A 14558-nucleotide genomic window follows, 5' to 3' on the forward strand; every position below is an offset into this window, starting at 1 on the left:
AAGTCTGGCGTTCACACCCGGCCTGGAAACCTCACCGTAACGAGACTTGGTCTCCCAGAATCCACTGCGTGAGATACGCACTAACGGCAACAATCGCAGACCGGAACGAGTTTATAGATCTGGAGCGAGGAAGTTATTTAGAAATATTAAGTTTGGCGAAAAAAGGCTGCAACCTTCTCTGAGGTTTACCCATAAACGAAAGGAGAACGTGAGTGCCTGGCACCCCAAACGAATACGATCGCTGTTCTCAGTGCATGCTTTTAAGGCTTTCTAGGAGACAAAGAATCAGGCTTTTCAAAGGGAATAGAACATTTGGTATCGCCAAGTAGGGTTGCCGACGTTTCAACGAAAAACCCTTCGGTAATTGTAGTTTCCTGTTCTTTTGTCGAAGGAGAGAATCACTGCAGCAGAGCTTTGATAACAGAAAAAAGACTTATGAGAAAATTATTTCGTGTCATATCTGTGTTTTGTTTTGTTTTGGGAGATAAAGACCAATTACTGAGCATTACCATTGAAAAAGTCAATTTGTGAAAAGCGCTTAGAACAGCGCCTGATAAAAATGTGCTGTGTAAGTGTTTGTTAAATTAGAAATAAATACAAACCGAACAACGGGCAATCCTCAGCTCAGGGTCCCTTCTCTCTTCCCGCCACCTCCCCGCTCTCTAGACCCGCTCCCTCCTTTGCATTCTTTTTTTGTCCCACAAAGGAAACTGCTAATGTCTTCATGTTTAAATAAATCTTTTGTTGCGATAGCGTTCTGATTTATAAATACAAGAGTTACAATCACAGTCTGGAATATTTGCATTGATTATGTAACAACAGCCTTATGACCAAGAGGGCTTGCCAAAGCAATGCATCCCCTTGCAAAGAATCTTCCTCAAATACAAATTCCGACATCGACCTTGGTCTGATGTTCCCTTGTGATTAGATTCAAGTTATGCATCCTCTATGGAAACAAGCACATAAGTGAAGTTGTGTCCTCAGGATATTACAGCCAGAGGCACAGGATGTCTATCCATTATAAGGTGATGTTAAGCTTTACCACTCAATCAAGGTGTCCAGTTTCTCCACTGTGTATTTTCCCCCTTGCAACTACTGAGGAATCTGTGAGGAGATTCTTTGAGACCGAGCAAATATCTTACTCCTAATTAAACTCTACTTTGTGGTTCACCTTCTATTGATTCTTGCTGCAACCCATCTTTACAATGATGGTTACAAATTGTTGATTTTTTTTTAACTCCTTCAAGCCCTCCATATTTATTAGTCCTGATGCTGCTATAAAGAAGAGCCCTCCTTATTTTTGTTATAATTAATGAACCAATATTGATACATTAATATTAACTATGGTCCATAGTTATTTAGATTTCCTTAGTTTTTACCTAATGTCCTTTCTGTTCCAGGATACTGTGTTATATGTAGTTGTCATTTCTCCTTAGGCTCCTGTTGGCTGTGACAGTTTCTCAGACTCTACTTGTTTTTATGACCTTGACAATTTTGAGGAAAACTGGTCAGGTATCATGCAGGATGCCTTTCTATTAGAATTTATCTGATGTTTTCCTCATGATTAGACTGGGGTTATGGGTTTTTGTGAGGAAGATCACAGAGGTAAAGTGTCATTTTCATCATGTCATAGCAAGGGTGCACACTGCCAACATAATTAATGATTGTTTATGTTGAACTTGATCACCAAAACGTAGTGTTTGGCAGGTTTCTCCAACGTAAATTTGCTCTTTTTTCCCCTTTCCATACTGGACTCCTTGGAAGGAAGTCACCGTGCACAGCACACATTTCTAGAGTAAGTTGTTATGCTCCCCCTTCATTACAGTATTACGTAATTTATTTGGAATTCTTCTGCATGGGAGATTTGTCTCTTCTCCCTCATCCTTATTTATTTTGATGCTCAAATTATCTGAGATTTGGTCAACGCAGCTTGGCTCCTTTTGACCTGCACATTAAGCACTTCCTTACCTGTGGCACAGTAAGCTTTTCCAGGCTGGTCTTGTACATTCATTACTCCTGTCCTGGAATCAACAATTTCTCCAAAAGCCTTGGTTTCTTCTGTTTTTTATTAGAGAACGGTATTTAGAAGCTAAGACTTTGGCACTAAGTGTGCTTATTGATGCTGGGGTATTATTGCTTTTAGGTCCTCAGAAGACAGAAGTTGAGGAGAGGGGAATAGATGTATATTTTTTTCATTTAAGAAGTCATGGGGCCGGCCCCGTGGCTTGGCGGTTAAGTGCGTGCGCTCTGATGCTGGCAGCCCGGGTTCGGATCCCGGGCACACACCAACGCACTGCTTCTCCGGCCACGCTGAGGCCGCGTCCCACATACAGCAACTAGAAGAATGTGCAACTGTGACATACAGCTATCTACTGGGGCTTTGGGGGAAAAATAAATAAATAAAATTATAAGAAGTCATGAATATTGGTACTTACAATTTCAATCCAATTCCACATGTTCTTTGTTGCCTTCCCCATTTCATATTTGTATCTGCCTTGTTCAACAGTGAGAACCTTATTTCCTAATAGCAACAACGCATTTACTTACATTGCACATAAAATAGTTTCAGAATTGCTACATTCCTATAATTACAAAAGCAAACCTACTAAAAAGGATTCAAGCCTTGTTTGTAGTTTTTCTCCCCTAGATTGAGGGTTGAAAGTCAAAGTACTATGTGCAAAACTTACTTGGATTAGTTCTCTCATCCCACCCTATCCCACGTCAGTGGTTTTACGTTAATCATTTGTAATGCACTTGCGTTCATTTTCTTTCTTTTTTTTTTTTTTTTTGACGGTGGCAGAGAAAGGGCAGTTTATTACAGCTTGCTAGCAAGGGGGAGGATGGCCGACTATGTCTGAAAGAACCATCTTACAGAACAAAGACTACAGGCCAGTTATATAGAGGGCTGGTCTCCAGGCGCAGGAGGCATCTGGTCCCAGGGTGGGGTCATCTGTCTGGTCTTAGTTCCTGGCAGTCTTTTGTTTTACTTGGCGTGCATCAAAGAGGGAGCAACACCCTCTACCCAGATCTTTCAGTTGTCATTGATGATGGCTATCAGCACAGACTCTCTGCCCTGGGGTCATCACATCACATTCCTCGCTCCAGGAGCAGTATGTCTCCGGGCAGCGCCCGCAGCAGGCATTCTCCTTGCATCCTCCGAGCCTCAGGCAGTTCTGAACGCACAGTGGGTGCTTGGAACACTAGGGTTGGCTTCCCCTGAGGCCTCTCCTTGGCTTGTGGATGGTCGTCTTCTCCTCCCTGTGTCTCCATGTCGTCTTTCGCATTCATTTTCTTCTATTTCTAGTTTTAGTTTATTTTTCCTTCCACTATTGATGACTTCATTTTGCTTTTGAAATATGTAGACTAATAATGCTTCCAAAAATCGAAACCATATGAAAAGGTATACTCGGAGAGATACCACTCTCTCCCCTATCTTTTCAACCCTTTTTCCTACCACCCTTTATATGTATACAATTTTTTTGTTTTCTGATTTATTCTTCTTGTGTTTCTTTCTACAAAAATAAGCAGATAAATATATGGGGGTTTTTTTGTTATTTATTTATTTATTTATTTATTTATTTATTTTCCCCCGAAGCCCCAGTAGATAGTTGTATGTCATAGCTGGACATCCTTCTAGTTGCTGTATGTGGGACACGGCCTCAGCATGGCCGGAGAAGCGGTGCGTCGGTGCACGCCTGGGATCCGAACCCCGGGCCGCCAGTAGCGGAGCACACGTACTCAACCGCTAAGCCATGGGGCCGGCCCTATGTTTTCTTATTTCTCTTTTCTTTCTCCAAAGTGAACATACCGTACATGCTGTTTTGCATTTTATTTTTTTCAGTTAACAGTATCTTCTGGAGATCACTTTGCATGGACTTGTAGAGATCTTCATTCTTTTTTACAGCTGCATAGTACTCCATTGTGTAGATGTATCATAGTTTATTTACTTCAAATCTGATGCTTGGATGTTTAGGTAGTATCCAATATTTTGCGATTATAAATAATGCTACAATAAGTAACCTTGTGTTTTTATATTTTAGGAGGTCTATCTTTAGAGTAAATTCCTGGAAGTGGGATTGCTAGATCAAAGAGTAAATCCATGTGTACTACATATTGCCAAATTCTCTTCTGTAAAGGTTGTATCATTTTGCATTCCCACCAGCAATATATGAAAGTGCCAATTTACCTGAACTTTTTCCAACATAATGAGTGAGAAATGGTGTGTCAGCGTAGTTTTAATTTACATTTGTCTTATTATGAGTGAGGGTGATTTTTGTATCTTTTTTTGGACTGTCTGTCATTGACTCATGTTTTATTGAATTTGTAAAATCTTTTATTACTCTATTTAAAAATGTCTTTATATATTGGGGATATTAGCCCTTTTTCTGGCATATTTCTTACAATACCTTCTCCTTATTTATGTGTCTTTTTACTGTGCTTGGATTTTTTTCCCATGTAAAAATTTTTTATTTTTTAATTTTTTTGGTAAAACTCATCGTTCTTTTATTACATCTAGACTTTAAGTCATAGCCAGAAAACTTTCACCTACACGCAGGTTAAGAGAAATTCATTCATGCTTTCTGCTAGATCTCCAATCCATTTGGAGTTTATACTTATATATGATATAAAAAATGAATTCCTAGTGTTTTTCCTCAATGTGATTTATTAAACAGTCCATCTTTGTACCAGTGGCTTGAGATATCACTTTTATCATGTGTTAAATGTCCACATGAGCCTGGATTTTCTATTTTATTCAATTGGTCTTTGTGTCTGTTCATGTGGCAGTACTACACTATTTTAATTGTATCTTGTAGGGCTTATCAGCCCCCCTCCCTAATAGCTTTTCCTTTTTAGTAATTCCCTAGGTATCCTTAAGATATCCTTAAGTGTATTTTTCCATATAAACTTTTGTATCAATTTACCCAGCTCTAAGAAAAAGCTTTTTGGTATTTTTAAAATTGAGATTGTACTATATTCATAAATTAACTTAAAGGAGAACTGATATATGGGTAATATTGACACATCCTAACTGAGAATGGTTGTCTTTCTATGTGTTCAAGTCAATTTTTGTGTCAGGAATATTTTATAATGCCCTTCACATAGGTTTTGAACATTTATGGTTAAGTTTATTCCTAAGTATTTTATCTTTTTTGTTGCTATTGTAAATGAGATTTTTTTCTTTCATGAGCTCTTCTAACTTGTTATTATTTGTGTAGGTTAAGGCTGTTGTTTTTTATATTAATTTCATATCCTGCTATCTCACTGAATTGTTTTATTATTTGAGTTAGTTTTAGCATTGATTCTCTAGGGTTTGATAGGTATACTATCATGTCATCTGTAAACGGAGATCATTTTTTCTTCTTCTTTTTCAATTCTTATACCTCTAATTGATTTCTCTTCTCTAATTGCATTGGCTAATACTTTCAGCACAATATAGTAATGGACATAGTGATCATCCTTGCCTTGTTCCTGACTTTAGTGGAAATGTCTTTAGTGTTTCTCCATTAAATAAGATTCTGGCTTTAGGATAGATATATATATACACACACACATATATATATTTTTTTCCCTCAGGAGAATTATATTAATATTTCCTAATGTTGAACCATAATTTCATACTTGGTATAAATCCCAGTTCGTCATAATACATGTTTTCTTAATGTAGTAACTGAGATTGTTCACTATGTGTATATATATATATATATTTTTTTTTTCCTGAGGAAGATTAGCCCCGAGATAACATCTGTGCCAGTCTTCCTCTATTTTTTATATGTGGGTCACTGCTGCAGTGTGGCTGACGAGTGATGTAGGTCCATGCCCGGGATCCGAACCTGCGAACCCAGGCTGCCAAAGCAGAACGCACTGAACTTCACAACGCCACCAGGCCAGCCCCTGTTCACTATATTTTTTTTAGAATTTTTGCATTAGTGTTTGTAAGTGATGTTGGTTTGTAATTTTTTTTGTCATATCTTAATCAGGTTTTGGTGTCAAAGATTAGTCACTGATGGAGAAATTAGAAACAAAATAGTTGAGGAGTTCTACTTTCCCAGTCTCCTTAGATCTTCTTTCTCTGAACATTCTTTAATAAGCCATATTTTGATATCCTCGCATTTTTGTTCATGTAGAACTTTAACTTTCCCATTAATATTCTTATAAGTCAGTACTACTCTTGGTGTGCACCATCTTTGAACTTTTGTATATAGCCAAAGAAAAATCTTAGCCCACTAGAATGCTTCATATGGCATGCATTGGTTTCCTTAGGGCCCTCCTGTTTTCTGCCTCCTTGAAGTTATTCATGTCTGCAAAATGAGAGTTTACCAATACTTTGGAGCCATCTTGTTTTTATATCATATTTATAAAGAAAAGCCTTCTTATTAAATGTTAGCTAACCATCTCTGAAATATATATTCCTGATTAGGGTACAGACCACCCTTAGGGTGTAAATTTAAACTAACATGCACACGTTAATATCACATTGTTTATGCCAAAGTATTTGAAAATAAATTACAGACAACTTGCAATAGGTCTTAAGCCAAGCCCCAGTTCATTTCTCCTGCCTGTCTGATTTATATTGCCCTGCTCCCAAAATGACACCAAATCCTTTTATAAATAAGAAAACAATACATTTATTTCCTTATGGTGCTTAGTGCACTTGTCCTTGAAAGTGACAGTGAGAGTAAATCCTAAACAGAGAAGCAAGAGAGAAAGTTTTTCCCTAGCAGTGGTGATAGCAAGGAAGAGAGTAATGACACAGGTGTAATGAGACCAAGGCAGTGGCCAGCTAGTTTCTCAAGTTGGTGCAGGCCTTTGTCTGCCCATCATTAGATCTTCTAACAAGTACATTTTCCAGTGATGGGCTTTATTACCCCTACTCATCTTTCAGTCAGTCTTCATGGAAAAACCAAAACTTTACAATGGATATGGCATACCGGACTTCACACAAATAAAATGATACCAAAAAATGAAAGAAGAGATAAGCAGTTCTTTTCAATGAACCCTAAGGAAACTCTTCTTAAAATAAAACTATCTTGCTACAAAGCCACATAAATTTTTATCCTATTCATAGAGAAAATCTGCATTTGCTAATTTCTATATCTAGAACAGGAAATTTCAGAGGGTTGGGTTAAATTAATTTTTTAAAGATTTTATTTATTTATTTATTTTCCCCCCAAAGCACCAGTAGATAGTTGTATGTCATAGCTGCATATCCTTCTAGTTGCTGTATGTGGGACGCGGCCTCAGCATGGCCGGAGAAGTGGTGCGTCGGTGCGTGCCCGGGATCCGAACCCGGGCCGCTAGCAGCGGAGCGCGCGCACCCAACCGCCAAGCCATGGGGCTGGCCCTGGGTTAAATTAATTTAAGCAGTAAAATATTTTATAGTTTTATTTCATGGAATATAATTAATTCCCACAAATTTTTATTGATTTTGTACATGAAGCCATTTGTGCTTCTAATCAGAAGTTGTAGAAATAACATCTTTTTTGGCCGTTTAGTGCCAAGGTCATTGGAAAGTATACCTTGTAAGCAATCTTTCAGAAGAACTGGTCGATATATTTGGTTTTTTAAAAAATATACAGCTTCTATAAAACCTCATATATGACTTTTATGGCTTCACCAGTTTTCCATCAGTGATGTGATCTATTGATTTTTCCATTGTAAATATTTGTAGTTACCATGCAGTAAACTCTATTTTAAAAAATAATGACATTTCATTACATAAAGATGACATTTATTTTTGTATAACCTAGAAATGCAGAAGCTCAATTTATTGTTAACTCAGTCATTGTCTAACATTGCTGAGAGGAGAGTGATTGGGGGATGGTTTGGTAGTGTTTTTCATGTTTAAAATTTTTTTCCTCTATTTTATTAAAGTGATACACTGTTATCACAGAAAATGTGGAAATATAGAAAGAATAAAGAAGTTATATAACTTGGGGCTAGCCATAGACACCAACTCTGACTAGATCAAGCAGAAGAGAATTTGTAGAAAAGATATCAGAGGACACAGAACCCAGGACTAGCCAGAGACCCAGTGTGGAAATGAATGGACTGATGCAAGGGTTGTGCAAGAAAGGCTCCCTGCAGGAACCACAGCAACAGTAAGTACATCAGCAGAAAAGTCTTGTCAGAAGTGCGGTGAATGTTGCTTGCAGTGAGTCTTTGACCATCTCCATAGCCTTTCAACATTAGATCAAGATGCAAAATCCCAGGAGAAACATTTGATTATCCAAATCCTAGGTCATGTGCCCATACACTGATTGTACGAGAGAGGGGAGATTGTAAACCTGGCCCCTTTAGCTTTCTTTGCAGCTCTACCCGCCCCCACCCGCCCAGCCCCAAGATGACATACAATGTGGTATTCTCCACCAGGGAGATGGCTATACTATTGGGAAGGCTGGGATTGGATACTAGACAGCCAAAAAAATGACAAAAGGCCCCAGAGAGATGTTAAAAGTATTATATGTCGGTTTACCATCCAGAGAAACAAGATTTTGGCATCTTTCCTTTCAGATTTTCTATGCGTCTTTCTTCTCTTTATGTAGCTTGGATCACAGAATCAGAATTCAATTTTTAAAAATCCTACTTCTTTCAATTACCAACATAGCATAACCATTTTTTCCATATGATTAAAATGTTTTTGGGCCAGCCCTGTGGCTTAGCGGTTAAGTGCGCACGCTCCGCTGCTGGCGGCCCGGGTTCGGATCCCGGGTGCGCACCGAGGCACCGCTTCTCCGGCCATGCTGAGGCCGTGTCCCACATACAGCAACTAGAAGGACGTGCAACTATGACGTACAACTATCTACTGGGGCTTTAGGGGGAAAAAAGAAAAAGGAGGAGGATTGGCAATAGATGTTAGCTCAGAGCCGGTCTTCCTCAGCAAAAAGAGGAGGATTAGCATGGATGTTAGCTCAGGGCTGATCTTCCTCACAAAAAATAAATAAATAAATAAAATGTTTACAGTCATGGCTAATGGTCAAATAATTACCCATAACCTACATGTAATGGTATACTTAAGCATTTCCCTCCTGTTGGAAATTTAGATTGTTTCTAAGGCAAAAATAATTCTATAACACAAAAATTGCAGACCACAATTTTCAATCTTTCTGTTCATTTAATGATGATCCCGATGCAGGGCCAGCTTCATGGGCATAGGTCTTAGTCCATCAGGGCTCCTATAACAAATTACTATAGATTGGGTTGTTTAAACAATAAACATTTATTTCTCACAGTTCTGGAGGCTAGGAAGTCCAAGATCAAGGCACAGGCAAATCCAGCATCTAGTGAAGGCAAATCCAGAATCTGCTTCCTGGTTTGCAAATCACTGTCTTCTCATTTTATCCTCACATGGCAAAGAGAGAAATCATCTTCCTGGTGTTTCTTCCTATAAGGGCACTAATGTCATTCATGAGGGCTCCACACTCATGACCTAATTACCTCCCAAAGCCCCTACTTCCAAATACCATCACACTGGGGGGGAGGATTTCAACATATGAATTCTGGAGACACACAAACATTCAGTCCTTAACAGTGTGCAACCCATTCAGTTGCATGGAGCCTATGATTAGAATGGCACCCTGGATGGGGTTTAGTGCTCTGTGATTGCCATCTTAAAATTCTTAATAGTTTAATCTTTGAATTAGTGGTTTGTAAGTCCAGTGGCTTATGGAGCATGCTCCAGAAGGAGAAGGAGCCCAGCACGAATGCACATACATGTCAAGTCAAAGGGCAGAGCACCTGGCACCTGTGAGGGTCTACACTTGCCCTGTGAGTATCCCCATGTCCAAGGGAGCACAACATTAAATAGCAAGTAATAACCACCAAGACAGGAAAAAATTTTATATCTTTTTACCTTTAATGGTAACTTTTTGCTGTGTTTTGAACAAGGGGCTCTGCATTTTTTTTTTTGCACTGGGACCTGCAAATTATGTAGCCAGTCCTGACCAAATTCCAAATACCTTGCCCCAAATTGGAGCCAGACCTTCCAGATTCCTCTCACTTCTCCCACATCCCCAAATATGCAATTTATTCATCAATGTTCTTCCTCCAGTCTCTGCTGAAATTGTCTCTTCTTAAAGACTTTCCTGATCTTTCTATTCATAGTGTGTTTCCTTGTCATTCTCCATCACAGCATGTCCTTTAGTTTTCTCATTGCACAAATTACATGTAATTATTTTATTTATAATTTTTATTTATTTATTTTTTTTCCCCCAAAGCCCCAGTAGATAGTTGTATGTCATAGCTGCACATCCTTCTAGTTGCTGTACGCAGGACGTGGCCTCAGCATGGCCGGAGAAGCGGTGCCTCGGTGTGCGCCCGGGATCCGAACCCAGGCCACCAGCAGCAGAGTGTGTGCACTTAACCACTAAGCCAAGGGGCTGGCCCTGTAATTATTTTATTTATTTGTTTGTTTGTTTATTCATTGTCTGTCTCCCCCAATGAAAGGTGGTCCTCATGAAGAAAATGGCTTGGTCTGCTTTGTTCACAGCTTCATCTCCAACAACTGGCACATTACTTGGCAAATAGTAGATGCTCAATAAATATTTGTTGAATAAATGAAAAATAGGACATTGTTTCATCATTTATCAAGGAAGTTGATAGGAAGAGGAAAAAAGGACTTGGGAAGTCACAAGAAATACTAATCCTTGAAAAAGAGCCAGGTGGGGGCCAGCCCAGTGGTATAGCGGTGAAGTTTGCACGCTCCACTTTGGCGGCCCAGGGTTCACAGGTTTGGATCCCGGGGGCAGACCAATGTACCACTTGTCAAGCCATGCTGTGGTGGTGTCCCATATAAAGTAGAGGAAGATAGGCAAGGATGTTAGCCCAGGGCCAATCTTCCTCAGCAAAAAGAGGAGGGTTGGCAACGGATATTAGCTCAGGGCTAATCTTTCTCACGAAAAAAAAAAAGGGCCAGGTGACCAAGAGATTGATAGAAGATAGACTTGGTTTACATGAAACAGGGAGCGAGTCAAATCAGCAAACATTTATAAAAGGCCTGCTCGGTTCAAATCATGAGGTCACATGATCTTTCACTCTGAGGTCTTACAGTCTAGTCAGGAAGAAGGAAAACTAACACAAAAATAGAAAATAAAAATGCACTGTAGTCGAGAAACATCTTTAAATTAATGAAAGAAAAAAATGGTCAACTTATAATTCTATCTCCAGTGAAACTATATTTCAAAAACAAGGGTGAAATAGAGACTTTTTTGGGTATATAAATACTGAGCAAATTTATCACCAATGGTCCTGAAACAATTGCGTATCCATATTTAAAGAAAGAAAAGAGAAAGAATTAAGATCCGTAATTTGTACCATATTCAGAAATAGCACAGTATGTATTATAGACTTTAATATAAATCCCCAAAATATAAAACTTCTGAAAGAAAATATAGGAAAAACAATTTTTTACTTTGGATTAAGCAGATTTCTTATATTGAACATCAAAAGCATGCCCATAAAAGAAAACAATGGATAAATGTTGGATAAACAATGGCAAATGATAATTAAGAATTTGTGTTCTTTGAAAGGCACTATTAATGGTATAAAAAGACAAGCCACAGACTGGCACAAAATTTCTGCAAACTGCATATCTGCTAAAGGATGTGCATCCAGAATATAAAGAACTCTCTAAACCCAATGATAATAAAACCTAATTTTTAAAATATAGGCAAAAATTTGAATAGACACTTCACCAAAGAAGGTATATGAATGGAAAATAAGCATGAAAAGATGCTCAACATCATTAGTGATGAGAAAAGTGCAAATTAAATCACAATGATATATGTTACTACATGTCTATTAAAATGCTTAAAAGTAAAAGACTGACCATAACAAGTGTTGGCAAGGATGTGGAGCCACTGGAATTCTCATGCATTAATGGTGGATGTAAAATGGTACAACCACTTGGGAAATAGTTTGGTAGTTTCTTAAGAAGTTATATATCCATGACCATGTGATCCACCCATTCCAATCTTAGGTATTCACCCAGGAGAAATGAAAACATATATCCAAACAAATATTTGTACACAGATGAAAAAATGTTTATAACAACTTTATTTGTAATGGTCCAAAGTTGGAAACAATGGATATTGGAAAATATGCCTCAACAGGTCAATAGATAAGTAAATTGGTATGTCCATATAATGAAAGACTATTCCACAAAAAAAGAACTATTGATACATACAAAACATGGATGACTCTCAAAATAACATTGTTGAGTGAAAGAAGCCAGGCAAAAAAGAGTACATACAGTATGATTCCCTTCATCTAAAGTTCTAGAAAATGTAAACTAATGTCTAGTGACAAAAAGCAAATCAACTGTTGCCTAGGGATGAGGGGAGGGGTTTAGATGGATTGGGAGTTAGAGGTAGGAGGGAGGGACTGCAAAGGGGCACAAAGAACTTTCCGGGGCAATAGATATGTTCTTTATCTTGTTTGTGTTGTTGCTTTCACAGATGAATACGTATGTCAAAACATCCAAATTGTACACGTTAAGTATGTACAAGTTATTGTGTGGTTTATTAACTCTATATTTAGTTAATCTTATCAGCTTTATATCTTCCAAAAAATTCCTCAGAATATCTGGGCTATTTGTGGCATCCTTCCTGGCTTCCATTTTAAACTGGAAGCTAGACTCTCGTTTTTACATTCAACTAAGCCATAGATGTTCCAACACAGGATTCTCTCCAGAAATTAAAATCTTCACCCAATGTATTTAAACCCACCCATGGAAGATGAAAAGTTAGACACCCATTTATAAATATAGCCATGTATATAATTTATTACCTAAAAATAAAACGTGCTAGACTCCCAGCACTCTCTCTTATCCGAGGTCTTTCTGCTCTTGTGTGACTCCTGCATCTGTACTTACCTTCCCTGTTTCATTTGGGAAGTGTTTCTATGCTGCCACAATGTTTTCCCTCAGTAGGATGGTGCTGATGTCTCTGCTGCAGTTCATTCTAGGGTCTTGCACTTGTTTAGTTTCTTGTAACATTCCAGTGCTGTGATGACCATCTTCTCCTGAGCAAGTACTCTCCTTATTTCATAGGGCTATAGGAAAGAGATAAAGGGCTGTGCCACTGCACATCACAGGTGTCATGCCTTAGAACTGAAGACAAGGAGGTTCCCCCCTGCTGTTCTCATTGAGGTGATCCTACCCTACCTTAATAGGCTGTTTTAGTATCAGAAACCTCACCCTTGTTACCAGTTGATTTTGATTCCCTCAGGTTGGCTATCTCTAAAACCAAAGGAGATAAAAGATGAACTGATCCACATGGAACTTACGAGAACACCTTCTGAAGGTTCTCAGTGATGAGATGGGAGGTATAACTCAAATGGCATTTCAAGATTGGGTATTCACACATTCAATCTAATGGTCTCTTGGGTATCTCCATCCAACCATACAACCGTACAACTCTGGTTTTTCTCTTTCTAGGACAGTACTTGGTTGTGGGCTGAAGAATGGAACATCACAAACATGGCAACAGCAGCATGGGTGTGTGTAGATAAGTGAGGGGAATTGTGAATAAATGCTATATATCCCAGATAAAATTAACACAAGCAAAATGGGATGGGCAGGGAAGATTATTTTCTGTTTTAGATATGTTTAGTTTGAGAGAGTGGATTCTTCTAAATGAGATTCCTAATAGGCAGTTGGAAATGTGTGACTTAGGTCAGGAAAGAAAACAGAGCAGGAGATAATTTGGTTGTCCGCTACCTAGTGCCTAATGATCAGTAAAGCTATAACTGAATGAGATACTCCAGGGGAAAACACATAGAATCAGAAAAACAAGAAGCTCAGAACTAGTTCTTGACGTCAAGAAGAAAAATTTAAAAACAACTTAATGTCCATCAACAGAAGACTTATTAAACAATGGTGGTACATTCACACAATGGAATACTATGTAGCAGAAAAAAAGAATGAGGAAGTTCTTTCTGTATTTATATAGAATGATCTTTTTGTGTGTGTGTGTGAGGAAGATCAGCCCTGAGCTAACATCTGCCAATCCTCCTCTTTTTGCTGAGGAAGATTGGCCCTGGGCTAACACCCATGCCCATCTTCCTTCCACCACCACAGCATGGCTTGACAAGCGGTGCATCAGTGCACACCCGAGATCCGAACCCTGGGCCGCCACAGTGGAGCACACGCACTTAACCACTACACCACCAGGCCAACCCCAGAATGATCTTTGAGTTATGTTGTTATTTGAGAAAATCAAGATGCTTAAGAGTGTGTACTGTATGCTACTATGTGTAAAAAAGATGGAAAAATGTGCATATTTATGAATGTGTATATGTACACACATATGCAATATATAGGCACACACATATGTGTGTATAAAATGTCTCTGGGAGGAATACATGAAACACATTGGTTGCTTTTGGGGAGGGGCTGGGGGTGAGAAAGCAGACTTTTCACAGAATACTCTTTAGTACCTTTGAATTTTAAATCATGTGAATGTGTGTATGCATATTTAACTATTAAATGAATCAACATTTTAAAAAAGATTAAGCTGTGTGTACCTCTGTTCAGAGATGAGGGATCCAAAGAGCCACTGCAC

At 38.5% G+C, this 14558-nt stretch overlaps 1 long non-coding RNA gene across 1 annotated transcript; it reads left to right on the forward strand.

The window, feature by feature from the left end:
• Positions 1–21: 21 nt before the first annotated feature.
• On the forward strand, positions 22–13963 carry LOC131410124 (uncharacterized). Its single transcript, XR_009221167.1, has 3 exons — positions 22–1795; positions 13224–13320; positions 13433–13963. It is a non-coding gene; the product is annotated as an uncharacterized LOC131410124 (long non-coding RNA).
• Positions 13964–14558: the final 595 nt, after the last annotated feature.

The sequence above is a fragment of the Diceros bicornis genome, chromosome 9 (genome assembly GCF_020826845.1).
Source record: "Diceros bicornis minor isolate mBicDic1 chromosome 9, mDicBic1.mat.cur, whole genome shotgun sequence".
In the NCBI taxonomy this organism is placed as follows: Eukaryota; Metazoa; Chordata; class Mammalia; order Perissodactyla; family Rhinocerotidae; genus Diceros; species Diceros bicornis.